Source organism: Tachypleus tridentatus, chromosome 3 (assembly GCF_004210375.1).
Source record: "Tachypleus tridentatus isolate NWPU-2018 chromosome 3, ASM421037v1, whole genome shotgun sequence".
In the NCBI taxonomy this organism is placed as follows: Eukaryota; Metazoa; Arthropoda; class Merostomata; order Xiphosura; family Limulidae; genus Tachypleus; species Tachypleus tridentatus.
In genome coordinates, this window is record NC_134827.1 from 8,854,402 (window position 1) to 8,871,864 (window position 17,463).

The 17,463-nt window shown below is 32.3% G+C and overlaps 1 pseudogene across 1 annotated transcript in view; it reads right to left on the reverse strand.

Moving 5' to 3' along the window:
* Window positions 1–17,463, reverse strand: part of LOC143246304 (wings apart-like protein homolog) — a 67,601-nt pseudogene that overhangs the window by 37,220 nt on the left and 12,918 nt on the right. Inside the window, exon 5 of the transcript XR_013025908.1 lies at window positions 15,072–15,208. The product of XR_013025908.1 is annotated as a wings apart-like protein homolog (transcript). The remainder of the gene's footprint in view (window positions 1–15,071; window positions 15,209–17,463) is intronic.

A 17,463-nucleotide genomic window follows, 5' to 3' on the forward strand; every position in this document is an offset into this window, starting at 1 on the left:
TTCACAGTCCACAACTCTATTAGATATTTCTTGTATTTTCCTCAGTATGTTAAGCATTTCTAACTACTTTTGTAAAGTCAAAAACGAAAAAAATAATAAAAATAAAGCAAAAAATACAACCACCACTGCCTTGAGAAAAACAAGAAATGCTAGTTAGTTTATTCAACTTAAATGAATGTTTACATCAACTTTATTTTTTCTCTAGACTTAATGACTATTTATTTGCAACAGATCAAGTATTCAGTAATTCAAGGAATAAATAGCTCACTGTTTGAGGTAGTACAATACAGAATATGTAACACAGCCCATATGAATGACCTGTTGAATGATCTTGTAACCAACCACACAGTCAAGAAAATATGTAATAAGTACATCTTCATGAAACTTAGCAAGCTTTAAGTAAACATTACAGTACTATGGTACACACAAAAAATCAATTTTCTAATAAAGTATTTTTATTAAATATATGTCTATAAACTTAGACTTTACTCAGTCAGAGTGAAGAGTAATAAATAAGCATAATAATACTTATTTTCATCCTACAGTTTTTATGTTTAATTTGCATAATCCCTAAAGCCTTCCAAACAAATATCAAATATTTCATTAAGTTTTATTTTTTATTTCCTTTCTCAACCCTATCATTAATTATGGTAAAGTCATTAATACAAGGATGAAAGAAAGAGTTGAAAATACTAAATATTTGTCTATAATGATTGCAAAAATAACATCAATTACAAGTTAGTTATCCTAACAGCTTCAAATTTTTCCATCTGCTTTCTTTAAATTGTATGGTTTTACTGCTGTAATTTGGACCATTTACCACAAGTACAAGTGACAAGTAATAAAGCACAGCAGTAACCCATTAACTGTTTTCTGTGGAGCTGTAATGTAAACACACAATCAGGTTATCACCATGCAAGTATCATGAGCTCACCTTTCCCATATACTTAGTTCATGAAATTTTAAATAGGTTATTATTTTACATTTTGTTACCTAACCTAAGGAACGTCTTTTCATCTGAGATACTTTTATTAAAACAACATTAACAAAATATACACACAAAATTACATTTAGTATTCAGATAAAATCCAAACAGTTTTGTAGTTTAGTAACTGTTTCTCATGTTTCTTACAAATTTGGACTTCCAAAAGAAATTAATTGAGGTAGCTTTCATATATGCATTTTAGAACACAAAAAAACATTTCAGTCACTAGAATAGAATGATTCAACACTATTATAACTCATTTGGCTTTCAAAGTAAGTTACAGAGGTTAAAAAAATTACTTGAACATTTTTTAGAGTAGGATCACCAACAAACAATTGCTTTATTGTTGAGCAAATGGAAAAGTTCACAAGTCTTATATATAGTAGTATCTGATTTTTTCTACTGGTAATAAACATGGCCATCAAACATATAAAGTTAATAATCAACAAATGTTTAATGTTAGAGATAGGAGAGGCTTTTGGTGGGTTTGACACATTTATTCATATTTTAACAAATAAATTAATTCCTAAAACAAATTCATAAATTTGAAAGGGACAAAAAGGACCTTTTTAGGCCAGCTCCCAACAACAACCATTTCTTATTATTCATGCATTCATCTAATCTTTTCTTGATCTCAGTTAAATTTTCTGCCTCCATTACTTTTGAAAGCAGTTCATTCCAAAAGCCAACAACCCTGTTTGAAAATTAATACTGTTTAAATTGCAGATGACCCCTACTCTGCCAAAATAATGAATACAATAATATTCTTTGTATTGTATTCATTATTTCTCTTAGCCCTACTGCTAGCTACAATGCTGTTTAGATGACTAAAGTGATTTTTCAATCACAAGACCAACAAGATCTTTTTCTTTAACCACAGTACTCACATTTAAATCATAACAATAATTTGAACTGTAAATTCCTACTGGCATCACCTTACACTTTTGATAGTTAAACATCACCTATCACATATTTGCCCACTGTATCACCCTGTAAACCTGCAGCATCTTTGATACAGTTAGACATCCAAAAATCTGTCAACTACAAACTTCAAAATATTTTTTTAGTCACTCCCAAGTCAGCATCACTGATATTAAATCACAAACAGAGGGCCCAGCACACCACTTGTAACTGCAGTCTAGTCAGACCTAACTCCATTTATTATTACTCTGCTTTCTACTCTTCAGCCAGTTTTCTATCCAATTTAATATTTTTTGCAAAAAGTCTTTTGTGAGATACCTTATTAAATGCTTCCTGAAAATCAAGGTAAACCACATCCAAAGTATTTCTTTCATCAACTTTTGCAATAACATCCTCAAAGAATGTTGGAAGATTTGTTAAACAAGATTTCAAATTAATGAAACTATGCTACCTCTTTGATATATCAAACTACGCAATGCATCTTTTAATCACACTTTCCAAAACCGTTCCAAACACTTATGACTAACTGACCTATAACTGTCTGGAAAATGTTTACCACCTCCTTTAAATATTGGATTAACATTAGCCAACTTTCAATCTTCTAATACCCTCCCACTACTCAGTGACCTCTCAAGAAATATTAGCAAGTGATTCATAAATAAAATATTTAAGTTCCTTTAAAACCCGAGGATAAAAGTTGTCTGGTCCAGTAGACTTATCAACTTTTCTCTTACAATTTCAGAACTTAAAATATCTTTCACATCAATATTTTCCCAATATATTAAGTGCTTTGTGTGAGACACAATACTTGTATCCTCCTTTGTAATAACCGAAGAGAACATATGATTTAATAAGCTGAACATTTCAATCTTCTGAGATCAGCTCCCCAATATCATTTTTAAGAGGCCCAATCCCTGTGTTGACATTTTCTTCACCCATTATACACCTAAATAAATCCTTATTTTTGTTTTAGGCTCTGTTAGCCAACCCTCTTTCAGATACAGTTTTTACTCTTTTAACTTCCTTTTCAACCAGCTCTCTTGATCTTCTACTGTTCTCCAAGTCCTCATTATTTCCAATAAGTTTAAATGTCTTAAATTTATTATGTTTATCCCATAAATGATCTCTTAAATCTTTGTTAAACCATACTTAATGGCTCCATTGCCTCTCCCCCTTTTGTTTTCTGTAGGGAATATGTATGATCTGCTTGTATGTCAAAGTTTTCCTAAATACTTCTCATCTGTTCAAGATCTCCTCCCAACTTGTCAGTCCAGTCTACAGAAGATAGTTCATATCTCACTCCATCAAAATTGACTTTCCTGAAATATGGAATCATAGTAACCTTCTTTCTCAATTTTACATGTAGCAAAACCCCAAACCAACTCATACAATGGCCAGTTGTACTTAAATGCCCATCAACAACTCTGTCATATTCATATCGGATGCTAATATTAAGTCTAATATAGCTTCCTATCTTGCATGTACCCAAACAATTTTCAAACATTGTCAGATTCAAATTTTTCCCAATCAATACCCTTGAAATTAAAATCTCCCATAATGAAAACATATTTTTCAGCTACTATTCTGATCCCATTAACATTCACATTCTGACCTGGTGGCCTATGAAAGGTCCCAGTTACAAGATGTTTCCCTTTATATACACTAATACTAACCAAAACTGACTTCACCTCAGTGCTATTTTCTTTAATATGTTCTAACTTAACATGATACAATTCACTCTTCAAATATATATAGCTATTCCTTTCCTTTTTCTCAGTACTCTTATCTCTAGTAAATAAACTTGAGCCTGGAATTTAACAAAAAAAAATCTTACATCAAAATTGTTCAAATCTAATCTGTGATATTCATAATATTAAAATCCTCAATTTCCACAACTGTTTTGAACTTATCAATTTTATTTCTAATACTACTAGCATTACAAAAGTAACAATTTATCTTATATTTTAAATTGTATCCATGTTCTATACCTTTTAAATATTTCCTATTTTACTAATATCATAGCCTTTACTTCTTTCAAGTTAGTGTAAATCTACCACTACAGCTGAGTTCACTATATTACCATGGGTAACTTTACTTTGCATAACACAAAGTTTTAATGTCTTACATTCATAATTTTATTAAGCTACTTTTTCTTTGTTATACCAATGAATATAGCACGAAATCTTAGGTTCTTAATTCTACAATGTAATATTTTAAAAAATCCATAATTTTCCTTAGTGTGACATTTTCCCTAGGCATCTTTATTCTATCAACCACCTCTCCAAAAAGTACTTTTTTTTTTTAATTTTGCACAAAGCTACACAAGAACTATCTGCAATAGCCATCCCTAATTTTGCAGTATAAGACTAGAGGGAAGGCAGATCTCTTCATCACCACCCACCACCAACTCTTGGGCTACTCTTTTACCAATGAATAGTGGGATTTACCATCACATTATAATGCCTCCACAGCTGAAAGAGTGAGCATATTTAGTGTGACCAGGATTCAAACCTGCAACCCTCAGATTACGAGTTGAACGTCTTAACCCACTTGGCCATGCCGGGCAAAGTACGGAATTAAACATAAATTACTCATTATAAATTATCATTGCTTAATTACATAGTTATTAAACAGAAAAACTCTTCCTGCCACACTCATCTGTTACATCTTCTCTTTCAGGATTTGTTACTAGTTCTCTCTTATGTTTAATTATATATTACCTATAACCAACAACATGCCAAAGATTTCATTTATTAAACAATATATTGTATAACATTGTGTTCTGAACATATAATATAAATGTGAACAGTCACAGTACAAGCTCCATTCCCATGCAAAACTAATAACTAGCATGAATAAACTTGTTGCATAGTTAGAAAGCCAGAAATATTTTGAAAGTTAGGAGAAATTGTCTACTTTTTGCATGTTATTATTCCATATTCTTTGGTGCATTATTTAATTAAATAAAAAGGACTTAGTTTATTACTACCATCAGTTTATAAAGAAATAGAGAGTTAAGTGCCATTAACAAGAAAAAAGAAGAGTGTGTAAGTACTTTAGTTTTGGTTTTTAATGTTTATTCTTTATTATAATAAAAATAGCAATCTTTTTAGTTAGCTAAGATTAAATTAAGTAAAATAAATAATAATAACTTTAAAATGTTTCTTAAGTCGCACACACAAATAGCTCATACATAATGTAATTCAATAGTGTAACACGAGTTTTATGTTCCCTGAGTGATTTACAAGTTATAACTGTGTGGAAAGTAGTTCAAAATGCAATAAAATTTAATTGTAAACAGATGGATACTGTTACGAGCTTAAACTACTTAGGATAAACAAATATAGTTTCATGTTACAATTTGAAGTCATTATAAAGGAAAAAAAGGGAAATATATATTTACTTTTTTCTTTTTTTTTGTAGTTATGAGGTCAGCCAAACTTACTGATCCAGTATACAGATAAGGGAAAGAAACAACAACAGATAAAATAAACTTACTGAAAACAAACATTTGGAATATATTTAAGATGTTTTATTATTTAAAGAATTCCGAGATAAAGAAAAGTATTTTTAATCTTTACATGAAAATCACTTTGCACACAGATGAAAGAAATACTCAAAATATTCATGGATAAACCTTTATGTTAGTTTATTAAAAATACTTCACTAAAAATATGATTTTTTTTGCATGTGAAAGACTATAATATTAACTGAAAGTTGCATATTATGAAAATATACACATCATATTAAAAGTTAGAAGTATTACATATATAATGACTTTAATCTAGTACAAGGTCACATGGTTGATGAAACTGACTACACCCATGCAAAAAGCATTATTATTAGCTCTTACTAACATGCTAGCTACTGCCTTGTTTAAGTGTAAGCTTCCCATTTCAAAAAAATCAACTTGTGCATTAGAATTATTCCACAAATCGAACCAGCCTATTTGCTCATCCCTACATACTGATATCAAGCCTATTTGGTATCTCAACAACACAATTTATTCTTGGCAATATCACTGACAAAATCAAGCTATGTCTCCATTAATTAAACTTTCTTGTATGTTTTTTATACTTATCAATAAACTACTCAGATTCATCTTTCCTTATGTCACTAATTCCAACACATACCACAAAACTACATTGTACTAGCACCCTTAAACATCTCTCTTGTTTTATTAGTTATATCCTGTAATCCTATTCCTGGATTACATAAGCATAATATTTTGCTCCTATTTAGTTCAAATACTACTCTATCTACATCTATAGCTTCCCTATCCTTTACATTATCATCCCTTGCGACCCCATTTGTTTCCCTCACCTGCTCCCCTCTCATTACAAGTGCCTGGAAAAGGTTGCTTAAACTAAACCAAAGCCTATCCTTGCCCCTAAATGCATTATTTTTCAAGCTTTTAGCCCTATTTCTTTTCTTAGCTCCCTTGAAATTCTGTTTGCTAACTGCACCCTTTGCATATAGAAGTTTAAGTTCTTTACTATGCCCCATTACAACTTAAAGCATTTATATTTCTGTTTTCACTTCTGCAACTCTACCCAAAATATCTTTCAACTTCTTCTCTAACCTGTAAACCCTGCAAATAAATTGTATATCCTGAACACTAGCCTCCCAAAAAATACATTTTAACTCAGAGTTTATAAATAAAACTCTCCTGGCATCTCTCACACTTTATCAAGTGAGAACCCTTAGTAGCTATACTGTTCTTAGGCATAGCTGATAATTATATTGACTGTGAAGTATATACAAGTTCATATTATATTTAACATGATATTAAAAGGTATGAGGTTTGATTTTTATATAATTACTTGTAATTTTGTATAATTTATTTCTAGTTTATTGTAAATTGTCATTAAAGTTTTGTTTTCTTAATCCAAAAATGTATTTCCAATAAGTACTTATTTCAGAATACACAGAAGCTATTTTCCTTGGGCATCTGTTCAAAAGAATTGCATGTCACAAGCCTTGAGGCAACCTCCATCTAATTTCATGTGTTTTAATATGAACTGTACTGGTGCACTTTGACGTTATGATCTGACAAAAGTTCTCCATCGATAGGAGGGTAACACAGCATCAATTTGCAGTAACTTAACCTATGGAATTTCATTCATGATAACATAATTAATTAATTAGGCAAGCCAAACACGTGCACCATTAATGGAAAAAATAGATGGGAATGCATAAAAACGCATCTATTGGAAATACATCTTCAGCTTAAGAAAATGTTACGTTCTGGGACAATAACTTGCACAAAACCTAGAATGACATATTGAATAGGTGGATGGGGCCAGTGTATGTCACCTACATGAGTTCCCTTCAGAAAGCACCTAAAACAATGGGTTCTATTAGGAAACATCTGTGGGAGACTGCATATCATCTCAACTAGTGTATACTCTTCATCCAAAATATAAGAGAGGAAGAAGCAAATGAGTTATTGTATTACAGGGACACTTTTACACAAACCAAAATGTGTTGGTGATTGGAATAGGAGGATAAGCATTGAAAGAGAAGTTAGTCCAGTTCTAACTAAATGCATCTACTGCTTGATGGATGCAGATAGGAAAGTTCAGCATTGTAGTAAATGCATCTATAAGAACAGTAGTCATAAGAGCAAAGCAACTTGAAAACCTCAGGAATAAGGGACCACACCACAGTGAAAATCTTGTCAGGTCTTTAGAGATGATCTATGGCACCTGAAATACAATACCACTTATACCTGTAGGAAATGGGTTCAAAAGAGAAGGATGAGGGTGTGAAAATAGAAACTGAAAGGCCAATTGTTTCACTGATGATTGATATAAGAAACCGCAGCCAAGTAGTCCATATGAATATCATTGATTTGATCATCAGTTTCTGCTAATCAATAGTGAATTTGATTAGCAACTTTTAAGCTCTTAATTATTTTATAAAAGAATTTTTTTTAAAATTCTAAATTCCCCTAGTGTGAGAAATATGATTTATTTCCTATAGACATCCCCTTTTCTCTAATTTATATATCATCCCTACAAGAATGAAATTTAATGTAAATTACTTATTATAATGTTTTCATTATTCAGATGCAGCATAATTTTCATTGCCTTCAATTTATTTTTTACCAATAAAAAGCTAATGTTTTAATCTCTCAAATTACATATATTACATTGTTTTCTTATCAGTACAAGTTTCACTACCACAGGAAACACACTGACTAGTTTGGATGAATTTGTAACAACTCTTTTCACATAGTTAGAAAGCCAAAAAAACTGTGACAGTTATGGAACATTGTCTGCTTTTTGCAAGTTATTATTCTGTGTTTTTTGGTGCATCATTTGATTAAATAAAGGTTATTTAGTGCACTACTACCATTAGTATAAAAATGTAAGGTTACATAACAACAGTCAACAGCAAATAAAAAGAAGGCACAGGTATTTTATTTCTTGTTCTTCATATGTCAGGGTTCGAAATTTTCTATTTAAAGCCAGACATGTCCGTTAAAAAGTCAAGTTTGACTGGCACTTTCCCATCTATCACTGGACATCTTGGCTGGTGGTCATATTCCTAACATATCAGACACAAATACATTGTCCCCTCAAGAATAAGTGAGGCAAAAGCTGTGTATGCACAGCCCAAAGATTTTGCTTAAACGTATATTCTATAATGAGTGGAAAATAACTTACAAAATTTAAGATTTAATTTAAGACAAAAAAAAAGCAAATTTAAAAAAAACAGTCATGAATGCTCACAAAATGCACTTTTTTGGTCGCCTTATCCATGCCGTCCCGGATAGTTGCATGACTGCCAAACATTCACGACGATCTGACCATGGTGTCTGATAGTAAAAAAAACTAAAAGTTTCACGATCTATTTCAGTTTGGTTTCACGAGCAAGACTAATGAATCAGAAGACAATACTATGGAACCCTGAATGAAAAAACCCAAGCTCAAGTGTTAAAGCAAAATCTGTTACTACTAGTACTGGCGCTAAGCCTACTCGTCGTTTCCAGGATGAATGGAATAGAGGCCGACAATGGCTGGAGTATAATAATACTACTGGACTGATGTTTTATCAATTTGTGAGGAATATAACCAAAGTAGCAGAAGGCAGAGGAACACCTTCATAACAGGATCTTCCAACCTGAGAGCAAGTGCTGTTAAGGAGCATGAAAACAGTCACGCCCACAGTCTAAGTTGTCAAGCTAAGACAGCAAAAGAAACACCTGATTTAACTCCCATGATGAAAGAATTGAGCAAACTTAACCAGACTGAGAAAGACTGTTTGCTTGTGCTGTTCAGGACCGCCCTTTATATGGCTTTGAATGCCAAACCATTCAGGAAGTTTCAACAGCTTTTGCTGTTGCAGGAGCACAACTTTGGTATGAACGTAACAGAACATTATGTCAATGACAAACAAACAGTTATCTTTACAAAGTATATTGCAGAAACAATTAAAATTAACGTCAGATCTCGTCTGCAGCACACCTCATTATTCTTTGGCATTATGACTGATGGCTCAACAAACATGACCAACATTGAGCAGGAGATAGTCTATGTAAGATACTTGACAGTGACTGTTACCCAGTAACCCACTTCCTGTGTCTGCAGTCAGTTTAGAAGGCTGATTCTGAACACTTGCTACAGGCACTTAGTTCAGGTAAAGGTTTCTTAATTACCTGGGATGAGAATTTTCTCGATTTATCCTGAATTCCTAATTAAGAAAAATTAAAATGGACAGTATTTCATGTACATTTGTGTTTGAATTCAGGTTTACATAGTCATTCCATTATTAATATACATCAGTGAAAAATCAAGCATTTTTCAATTGATTTAAACCAAGAAGAACCATGTATTTACCACTGACAGAATTGGAGCTTAACCTAACACAACTCGCGTAATAGATAATGGAGCAACTGAATTTTCCAAAATACAAATTTACATTTTTTTTGTAGAGAAAGTAATTAATATTAGGTACTAATTTTTTGTACTTGCAGCATTGTCCATATATGGCAAGTTTCCTGACTGGCTTGAATCAATTATATGCCTGACAGCTGATGAAGCAAACTGTCAATTTTGCAACAAATAAAGGACTTGTCAACAGATTGAAAGTGCAAAAACCTTATTTGATAGGAATCCACTGTGTTAGTCACAGACTGGAACTTGCAATTAAGAAGACCATCAAGGACATCCCTTACCTTGATAGTATCCAAACCTTTTAGGAAAACCTATGGAAGTTTTATGACAATTTGCCACAGAACTGGGCTGGCCTCAAAGAAGCTGGTAAAGCCAACAACATTGTTGTTAGAAAGCCAACAAAAGGGACAGAAACCTGGTGGGTGGCCTTCAAAGAGTGAGCTCTGGAGTCAGTTTCTCATAACTGGCCAGCTTTAGCAGAGCATTTGTATCAAGTAAAGCTGCAGAATTATACAGTATTTTGACAAGCCTTAAATTCATCATGTACATGTACAGTTCCACATGTTTTGACATCTCTTAGTCTCAAAATGCAAGACAATTCTGCTACTGGGAACATTGTTTCTGACAAACTTGCTGTTTGCAAAGAGAAGCTGGGTAATCTGAATCATGCTGAGAGATCCCAGAAAATTGTTCAAGAGCACACAACATGTGAATAAACTGGCAAGTGGTTACTCAGAGGAAAGGTGATTGCTATTAGTGGTCAGACAAGAGCCAGAGGCTCAAAAAGTGCCACAAAAGAGACAGTTGCTCAATCTGTGGCTGAAGAAACTGCAATCTTCATAGGTAAAACTGTCACATATCTGAATGAGAGATTTGAAGAATTTGATAAGGATTTTATTGGTGCCTTTCAAATTTTTGAACTAAGCAACTGGCCTAAAAGCAAGAAAGCATTGTCATCTTATGGCCATAATGAACTCCAGACACTATTGGACCACTTTGGTGCTCTGCTAGAAGCTAAAAGTTTCAACAATGCAGCTGATATTTGCCAAGCTGAGTTACACGAGACACTGCTCAAAGCCACAAGATTTACCAAATCAGATGAGTCCCTGACTAGTAGTGCAAGTGGATTGTGGGCCCACATGTTAAGTCAAATTACTGTTGAGGATGGTAAAACTTTCCCTGGATCAACAGTGTTGGCCTTGGTATGTCTCATGTAGGTGATTTTTGTGTCATCTGCTGAACCAGAACGTGGATTTTCGCAGATGGCAGTTATTAAGGATGACTGGCAGTCCAAACTAATAAATGATTCTCTTAATGACTTGATGACAATAAAATTAGTTAAGAATAAGACTTGTGATCTTGCAAGCACAGAATTACTGTGCAAGTCTGTAGAATCCTGGTGGAAGGACAGCAAAAAAACCAGATGATTTGTGAGTCCACATGGAACTCACACACGTAGAGACAATGGAGATACTGAGTCTACATCAGCTGATGTCTTAGTGCTGGATGACTAAATCTACCAGTTTGATTGATGTGTCATTTTTAATGGATACAAGGCTTGTTGCCACTTGCTATGAAATGATGTTTCAGTGCCATACATAAAATGATTCTGTTTTATATAATAATTGTCTCTACTTAATTTCTTGTTTTCGATAATGTCTGGTGACAATTTTGAGGTGTCCTGCTAAAATTTCAAATGTCCGGCAAGTTTCACTGTAAAGCAGGACATGTCCTGCTGAAAATTTAGAATATTTCTACCCCTGTATGTATTCTTTATTTATTATCATAAAAGTAATTTAAATGCAAAAAACAATAAACTTTTTAGGCTAGTTAAGGTTTGATTAGAGAAGACAAATAATAATAATGTAACAATTCTTCATGAGGCATGCACATCAGCAACTTGGATAAGATCATTGGTAATGAAATTCAATAACATAAAGTCAACCACATATTCTCAAGTCATTAACATTTTATAATAGTGCAAATAGTTAAGACATGGTTCAAATAGCAGTAAGAAAATAAAATTTAAGTACAAATAAATGTATACTGTTATGAGTTTAAAGCTACACAGAATCAACAAATATAGTTTCATGTCATAATTTGAAGCCATTCCAGAAAGAAAAAAAGGTTTATTTCCTTTTTTGGTGGTTACAAAGTCAGTCATATTGACCCACTTTGTACAAATTTAGCAGAGAGAAAATAACAGCAATAAAATAAAGTTTTACTGAAAAAAAACACATTTAAAATGTATTTAGAAGATTTTTGAAATAAAGAAAAGTCTTTTAATCTTAACATGAAAATAATTTTGCACTTGACTTGCTCAAAGAAAGATGACAAATTCACGTACAAGTCTTTCATAACAATATTTTAAAAAATTGATTTTTATGAACACAAATAATCTATAACATTTACTAAACATCTGGCAAATTTTGTGAAAATACACATACTGTATTACAAGTAAGAGAATTAAAACTACATACAAGTAAAAATGGTTACATAGTCAGCCCTTGGGATGAAGCCCATAAAAAGTCTGTAACCAGCTCGATGCTAAATTAGCAGTGCATGTACTGTATTTACGTATGTACTCTAGCCTAGTTGGTTAGGCTGCAGGCACTGACCAGATGCACTACAAAAGTGAACGATTACTGCAAAGTACACGTGCATGTAATATGCGCATGATGAAATGTGGAAATGCTGTATATGCCATTTGGCAAGAAGTTCGAAGAAATTAAATATCAGCATTGGCATATCAAATGTTTGGCACTTTCACTGTGTGGTTGAAGGTCTCACACACAACATTATAGCAGCTGAGCAAAGAGGAAAGTGCTTCAAAACTGGAATTGTTTTGATTCACAAATTACTATGCAAATCATACAGACAGCTACATACAACCATAAGAAAAAGATCCAGAGCTCAAAAAACTACCAGTATACTACCACTTTGATTGATGTGTCATTTTTAATGGATACAAGGGTTGATTCCTCTGGAGATCACCAATTTGAAATCTCCAGAGTAGACAGAAGAACCCCACCACATCAGAGAAGCACCTGGAAAAGAGATGGAGATTTGGATGAGAAGCAGCTTCAGTGGTAATGGATTTTGTTGAGCCACCAGGGAAACATGAATGAGGGAAGACAAAAGATAATGAGTGGAGTCACAATGATTATGCAGAGTCTACCCAAGGGGATAAGGGATTCCACAGAAGCCCAAGTTCCCCAAAAAGAAAGTCTCTAGTACAGAAAAAGAAGAAAAGAAATGAATAATTAAAAGCAATCATTCCAAGACCCTAAAATTAAATGGAGAAAGCTAGGACTTGCTAAGATGAGAATCAAATGAACAAGACACTGAGTATGTGTAAAATGAGACTGCTCAAGTTTGAATTATCAACCAAGAGGAAATTATAGCTGTATGAATTCAGTTGGGTTGTTGAAAGAAGCCAAATATCTATATAATGGTGGAACTGCAACCCCAAACCATGAATGTAATGAGCAAAAGCATTCAATACTCAGTAAAAAACATACAGAACCAACTCAGGCCAGAACAAATATGCATAACCTTGATGAACGTACTGAAGGTAAAGTCTTCATGCAGGAGAGATAGGAATGTGGAAATAAGCATTCAACACATCTGCCATGGTCATCCAAGTAATTGGAGCAAAAACCACTAGAGATTGAAAAAACTCTCCATGGTAATTTGATATAGATCAAGAAAACAGGAGAGATGTGAAAGATCTATGATTGAATGCCAATCCCTAATCTTTCCAGGAATAACAAAGAGACAGAAACAAGATCCTAGAGAAAGAATCAAAAGCCAGTTCAGTAACATCATTGGTCACTTTGTATGATGCTATTAGTGACAGATGCTGGTAAGAAACTGGTTAAATTAGAGGATGAAAAGGAATGGGAACAGGAGAAAGGGAAGATAACCAGAGAAATGAAGGGTAATACTATCTAATAACACATGCAACACCAAACATTTGGTTTAAAATAGACTCCACAGATCTGCAATCAAGCTAAGCAGTTCCTGAGCCAAGAGGACAATCACTGCTGAGACTGATGGCACCAAAGTCTACAAACAATGGAAGAACAAAGGGGAGCAAAGGAATGAGGGAGGGAGTGAAAGGGAACATAGTTTGATGTTAAGCCCAAGCACATGTACCAGAGCAAAGCTGAGATAAAAGTTATTCAGTATGAACAGGAATATCTAAAGAGAGAGGAAAAACACAAGTCGGAAATAGGAAATGAATTAAGAAGTAAAGGAGAAAAATCACACAAGAAAGGAGAAAAATTGTGAAAGTAAAAAACCTGAGAAATCTAGTCCCAAAATTACAGAAATGGCCTTTGCACTTCCACAACAGCATGGGTAGAAGATATGAAAAAGGTAGGTGGTGATAAAAACTGTAAAAATCCCTTTAGTTCCAAATGGAATACACTGGATAAAGTGCATCAGGTTCAGGCTACATGAAAGACTCCATTTCCCATTGCACCATATCTATCACTTCTCCAACAGGCAAATCTAACACCATTTTAGAATGTTACATCTGTTTGAACAATCCTTTATTTGTTCCACACCAGAAAAGAAGTTACCTTAACTTGCAAATTAATAATGTGGAAATAAAAAGACAAAAAAATATGTTGGTGTAGAAATGTTGGAAAATGAAAACTTAGTATTTCCACAACAGCTAATGTTTTTGTTGATACTTCCACACATAAGAGTGAAAAACAGACACATCAACAAGTGCCAAATTAAGTAATAATGACTTAACAATCAGTAGAGAGAACCAGGTACATTAGAAGGATGCATCACACTTTTATTGGTGGAGGATTGTCACATACTCATTTGCATAAAACAGCACATATATCACATGAAACATGATTTTAAGTGGAAATCTCAAAGCTAGTAATGGAGTGAAAATTTTGCATAATACTACAAAAATTCGAATGGTAGCTACAATTTCATGTGTAGAGTACAAACTCACATTTATAATAAAGTTGCTTGAATAAATTGTGAATGATGTTAAAAATAGTTGTATTATGCACATAATACACCAGAGCCTTCCACTAAAAATGTTCAAATTCAGATATTTTATTACAAAGGTGAACAGCTATTAACACCATATATAAAAATAAAATGGAAGTAACTTCTTATCAAATTCAGTTTTCAAGTTAATTATATTAAAGTCAGAAATGTCCATTAATTTTTCACTTCTTAACAATGCTGTAGATTTATACCATCAGAAACACTTGTTAAAGATATAGATTTACCTTAAACATCTTGTTCCAATTCCATTACAAGACTGTACACCTTCAAGGAGATATTCTATGTCATCATTGAATTCCTGTGTTTCTCCAAATTCATGGCACTGGTGGGCTTGTTTCACATTTCTCACCACAGTATACAGCTAAAATGCAAAAATAAAGTTTTTTTAAAAATTTCAAAGTGAATTTCTATTGATATTTAAAAATTTCATTAATTACAAATATACTGCTCTGAGAACATTTTTAAAACACTACTTTTATTACACTAGTAATGAAAATTCCACTTCAACTTAACAGCTCCATTTGATGACAAAACGTAGGCCAAATAAATATGAAATAAAAAAATAATTATTCAGGAACATAATTTTCTTTGCAAATAAAAGAAAAATAATTACAAAGTAATTAAACAAAGTTTTATAGTTAAACAAATTAACTATCACAATGGGCCACAGATCAAAGACCATGTTATCACATTTGTTGATTTGCATTCAAAATTTTGTTCAATTACTATTTTATGAATTTACATCAGTACGTTTGGTATTAAAGTGTAGATCCTAATTCAACATTTAATGTATTACACATTAGTTAATTTCTTGACTTAAATGTAATTATTAAAAGAATACACCTAAATATTTATTTTCATAAGCCATGTAGTATGTTGAATGAAACAGTTGTTCAAATTAGATGCCAAAACACTAAATCTGTGGTTTCATACAAATTACCAATACTGACAAGCTAGAATATAAAATAAAAACCTCATATCTTTTTATTTTGCTAACGTATGGCGTATGGTGTATGTACTAAATCAAACACAGTGGCCCACTAACCTCTTCCCATTTTTTTTAGAAACAGTACCTTATATGCACTTTTTTAATATATGACATGTAAATAACCAATTGACAGCTTAGAATAGTGGTTTTCTCAGCCATGTTAGTTGGTCAGAAGGCTACCTCATTCTTTTGAACCAAACTTTCAAGGAGGTAGGCTGTGTCTTTAGTCTACTCAAAAATTGTTTTTTCTTCCTCAAATCTAAACACAGCTGAGTTTAATTAATTATGTTATAGTGGAATTCTAAGGTATCAATATTGTAATTTATTACTTTTGGGTTATTTAACTATACACATAAAAACTAATAAAAAAGTTTCATATCTCCCACATTAAAAAATTTTAAAAGGCTTAGCAAGCTAAGTGAAGCAGCAATTGTGTTTAAAAATCGTAGTTAGAAGAAATAAATGTATGCTTTACTTCTTTATTGTTCTATATTTTAAGAAAAACAAGTTTTATAACTTATTTCTCAATAGTAATAATTATTACACATATATAATGCATAATAATTAAAATACGACAGTATATGACAAAATACTAGACCTCCTGAAACAACCAGGAGAAGGTAACTTTGTAAAAACTAAAGGTCAGTTTTATATTATCCAGATACAGTAACATATGCAGTTGCACTACATCAATGCATGTTCTGTAGTTTTAGCCACCTATGATTAGGTGATCAATATAATCAAACTAATAAGTATATAACACCATGAGACTTAAGCTACTTAGATTAAATATTTGTATTTTCATTTTATAATTTATAGTCATTCAAAAAAAAGAGGCATAATTTATAATTACTACCTAATCTTTTTATAGTGGTCATGAGGTCAGCCAATTTTAAAGACCCCACAAAGTTAGGGTGGAGAAAATAACAGCCAAACTATATAGTGTTACTTAAAACAGATGTTTAAAATGTATTTAGGAGGTTTCAGAGCTTACACAAATAATATTTGAGATTTTGGGAAAGAACAATAGCTTTTTTAATCACAGCATAAAAATATTTGCACTTGGACTAGTAACAAAACAGACTCTGTATCTTCAAAAACACATTTTTAGTAAAAAATATTTCATTAAAAAATCTGATTTTTCAACCTTCACCACATGTCTAACAAATTTTGTGAAGTTGCACATAGTACATCAAAAGTTATAGTACAAACACTTAATGTGTGCAGACCTGTATACGAACATCGCAAAAGGGTTAAATATATTTGGAAAAATCACGTTCTGAAAAGCTTCAAAAACATCATGTATAGATACTTGAACAGAGACTTTACTTTTAGAACCTTCTGCCACACTTCAATTTTTTGAATACAAATTTGTGTTACACTACCCAATGAATAATAAATTGCCTTTTCTATATGAATAAAGTTGCTTTATTAAACTGGGTTCTTAGCAAAACATATCTGATAATTATCAAACAAATTTACACGCTCAAGAGAAACTCTCATAAAAAATAATTGCAATGTATTGGATTTAAATACAAATTAGTATGGTTTTAGACATTTGTAAAATTAAGTTTTATTGAACTGACACAGAGCATGAAAAATTTGTCTTACAACATATCTGAAAAAAT